Below are 4,514 nucleotides of genomic sequence, written 5' to 3'. Positions count from 1 at the left end.
CCTGGGTTTCCCAGTCTGTCAAGCAACTGACTCTTGATTTTGGCTCCAGTCATTATCTCATGAGTTGGTGAGATCAAGCCCTGATTTCAGGATTGTGCTGACAGCATGGAGCCTGCCTGGGATTCTCTCTTTTTCAATCTCTGTCCCTACCTCCACTCATGCTTTCTATCTCAAAATAAAGAAACATGTAAAAAAATTTTATTTTATTTAGAGGCACCAGGTGTCTCAGTCAGTTAAGAATCTGACTTCAGCTCAGTTCATGATCTCACGGCTTGTGAGTTCAGGTCCCTTGTCAAGCTCTGTGCTGACAGAGTAGGGCCTGGAGCCTGCTTCAGATTCTGTGTCTCAGTCTCTCTCTCTGCCCCTTCCCCACTCATCCTCTGTCTCTCTCTCCTTCAAAAAAAAAAACATTTAAAAAATTTAAATCTTTTTGTTTAACCTGTTCAAAGTTACAATACATTTTTAATCTGCATTTGAAATGTCACACATTAGCTTTTAAAAAATCTACCAATGTAATAAAATATAACGGATGCATTGTGTAAGTTTTAGGTATACAATGGTTTTATTGATTTGATACTCTTACATATTAAAAACTGATTACAATTGTGGCTTTAGCTAACACCTCCATCACTCTGTATAATTACCATTTCCTTTTTGTGATATGAACATTTGAGATCTACTCTTTTAACAACCTTCAAGTACGTAATATGGTATTGTTAACTATAAACACCATGTCATATATTAGATCCCCAAATCTTATTCATCTTTTATAAAATTTCGATTCTGGTAGTTAACATAGAGTGTTGTTATATTAGTTTCAGGTGCATAATGCATTGATTCAATGATTCTATGTATTACTCAGTGCTCATTAAGGTAAGTGTACTCTTAATCTCTTGACCTATTTGCCCCTCTCCCCACTTGTCTCCCCTCAGGTAATTCTCTAGTTTATTCTCTATACTTAAGAGTCTGTGTTTTGGTTTGTTTTCTTTTGTTGTTGTTGTTGATTTGTTTTGTTTCTTAAATTCCACATATGAGTTTTGTATTAGGTATTTATTATATGACATTTATGATATTTGTCTATCTCTGACTGACGTATTTTACTTAGCATTATAAGCTCTAGATCTATCCATGATTTTGCAAATAGCAAAATTTCATTATTTTTTATGGCTGAATAATATCCTATTATGTATATGTATATATAATTCATCTTTATCCATTCATCTATAGATTAGCACTTGGGCTGCTTCCATATTTTGACTATTGTAAATAAAGCTGCGATAAACATAGGGGTGCATACGTCATTTCAATTTTGTGTTTTCATATTCTTGGATAAATAGTAGTGTGATTAGTAGATCATACGGCAGATCTATTTTAAATCTTTTGAGGAACTTCCATAGTGTTTTCCACAGTGGCTGCACCAGTATGCATTCCTATCAATAATGTCACACAAAATCTTTTAAAATTCTTTTTAAGGGGCACCTGGGTGGCTCAATCTGTTAAGTGTCCAACTTTGGCTCAGGTGGTGATCTCACAGTTTGTGAGTTTGAGTCCCACGTTGGGCTTTGTGCTGACAGCTCAAAGCTTGGAGCTTGCTTCGGATTCTGTGGCCCACTTGTGCTCTGTCTGTCTCTCCCTTTGTTTAAAAAATAACTAAACATTAAAATAGTTTCTATAATTCTTTTTAAGTATTTTTTTAATTCTATAGACTTTGAGTAGATATTTTTATAATTTTCCTTTTCAGTAGAAGTTACTAAAAGGAATGGAAAGGGAAAATATTAAAGAAGGAGAGGGTAAAAAAGGAAAGGATAGGATAATGAAAGTAAAGAGAAGTAAAAGAAAGAAAGAAGAGAGATGAAAGAGAACTAAGATTTCCTCGTCATTGAACCTAAGACCAAATATATGTGTTAAATCATTTCCTGTTCATTTTTTTAATGGTTGAAAGCATTTCTACTTTGTGAAGTGCTTATCTAAATGTTTTATATTGAATCTTAAGTTTTATATTTTGAAAAAATTCATATTTATCAGCATATAGCTTTCACTATTTTCATTTAAGATACATGATTTGGTTATACATATTATATGTTATATTTTTTCAATAGGCTACTTTATCCCCTTTTTATTTTCAAAATATAACTGCCTATTATGATTTGACATCATTTTATGCTACTTCATTTCAAATGTTTTTTTTTTTTTTATGTTTTATTTATTTCTGAGAGAGGGAGAGCATGAGCATTGGAGGGGCAGAGAGAGAGGGAGACACAGAATCTGAAACAGGCTCCAAGCTCTGAGCTGTCAGCACAGAGCCCGACGCGGGGCTCGAACCCACGAACATGAGATCATGACCTGAGCTGAAGTCGGATGCTTAACCGACTGAGCCACACAGGTGCCTCTATGCTACTTCATTTCAATGGTCCTGTTGTTATATCTTTTTACCTCTTAATGATTAATATTTTAAATAATTATAATTATGCATTATCTTTATTTTTTCATTTTCTTCTTCAAATGTTTGCTTTATTTTTATGTTTCTGTGTTAGAAATAAATTGAAAATCAAGGTTTTCCTACTATTTAAAATCTTCAAGGCATGCCCAGAAGGCTTAGCCAGTTATACATCTAACTCTTGATTTTGGCTCAGGTCATGATCTCCCAGTTAATGAGATCGAGCCCCAAGCTGGGCTCTGAACTGAAGGACAGAGCCTGCATTGGATTCTCTCTTGCCCTCTCTCTCTGCCCCTTTCCCACTCATTCTGTCTCTTTAAAAATAAATAAATAAACTTTAAGAAAAGTAAAATATATGACAATACGGTTTTTCAAATTTATGTTGAAACTGGCTATACTACCTAGATCAATATTAATAAAAAATGTTTTAATTTTTTTAATGTTTATTTTACTTTTGAGAGAGAGAGAGACAGAGCACAAGCAAGGAAAAACAGAGAAAGAGAGAGACACAGTATCTGAAGCAGGATCCAGGCTCTGAGCTGTCAGCACAGAGCCCGACGGAGGGCTCCAACTCACTAACTGAGACCATGACCTGACCGAAGTCGGATGTTCAACTGACTGAGACACCCAGGTGTCCTGAGTGTTTCTCAAATTTTTATATGTCCATCTGGGAATTGTATTCAATGTAGATACTGATTTCCCTGTTTGTATTGGGACTAAGTTTCAGCATGTCTAATAACCTTCATAGTGATGGTGATTCTGTTAACTCAGGACTGCATTTTGAGTTCCAGACATTTAGACAAAAATATGCTGTTTTTGAAATATCAATCAAAAGTAATCTTTTACTGTGGTTTTTTTTTTTCATTATATTTTTCGTTTAGTCAATTGATTTTTAAGATGGTGGTTTTGTTTTGCTTTGTTTTGATTATAAATAGAAGATTTCAAAAAAAACAATAGAAGATTTCATGTATTTTCATGTCATCCTTGCACAGAGACCATGCTAATATTCTCTGTCTCATTCCAGTTTTACTATATGAGTTGCCAAAGTAGGCACAAGATGGTGTTTTTAAATATTTAACTGATATTGGATTTGATTAGTCTTATTCATTTGGTTAGCAATTTCTCTTTAAAATTTTTTTTTAATTCTTAAAACTTATATCCCAAAAAAGTATGCAACAAAAAAAATACTCATTATCTAAAATTAAAATGTAACTGGTAACCTGTGTTTTATCTAATATACATACTTTAAGTTCTAATATATATATCTAATGTGATAAGTTATGGATAGCTGGAAATATACATGTCGTAATGCTGAAGAACAAAAAAAGCAATTTAAACATACAAATTCTGCTTTTTAAAATTGTGTTAATATTCTGTGTATCTTTATGAGTTTATTGTTCACCTTACCTAAAGAACAGATAATTTAATTCTCTTATAATTGTGTATCTGTATTTTGTAATTATGATTCTGTTAGCTTCATGAGTTTCACTTTTTCCCCCTTTATTTATTTATCTATTTATTTATTTTCTTAAGTAGTTTGTTGTCAAGTTGGTTTCCATATAACACCCAGTGCTCATCCCAACAAGTGCCCTCCTCCATGCCCATTACCTCCTTCCCTTCTCCCCGACCCCCATCAGCCCTCATTTTGTTCTCAGCATTCAAGAGTCTCTCATGGTTTGCCCCCTCCCTCTCTCCAACTATTTTCCCCTTATCCTCCCCCATGATCCTCTGTTAACTTCCTCCTAATCCACCTATAAGTGCAAACATATGGTATCTGTCCTTTTCTGCCTGACTTATTTCACTCAGCATAACACCCTCTAGATCCATTCATGTTACTACACATGGCCAGATTTCATTCTTTCTCATTGCCATGTAGTATTCCATAATATAAATATACCACATCTTCTTGATCCTATCATCAGTTGATGGACACCTAGGTTTTATTCCATGTTTTGGCTACTGTTGAGAGTGCTGCTATGAACTTTGGGGTACATGTGCCTCTATGCATCAGCACTCCTGTATCCCTTGGGTAAATTCTTAGCAGTGCTACTGTTGGGTCGTAGGGGAGCTCTACTGT

The 4,514-nt window shown here is 34.3% G+C and overlaps 1 non-coding gene across 1 annotated transcript; it reads right to left on the bottom strand.

Moving 5' to 3' along the window:
* Window positions 1-3,384: 3,384 nt before the first annotated feature.
* Window positions 3,385-3,491, bottom strand: LOC144243609 (U6 spliceosomal RNA). Its single transcript, XR_013338697.1, has one exon. It is a non-coding gene; the product is annotated as a U6 spliceosomal RNA (small nuclear RNA).
* Window positions 3,492-4,514: the final 1,023 nt, after the last annotated feature.

This window comes from Crocuta crocuta, unplaced genomic scaffold, assembly GCF_008692635.1.
Source record: "Crocuta crocuta isolate KB4526 unplaced genomic scaffold, BGI_CrCroc_1.0 scaffold167, whole genome shotgun sequence".
Taxonomy (NCBI): Eukaryota; Metazoa; Chordata; class Mammalia; order Carnivora; family Hyaenidae; genus Crocuta; species Crocuta crocuta.
This window is presented reverse-complemented; position numbering and strand designations above follow the sequence as displayed.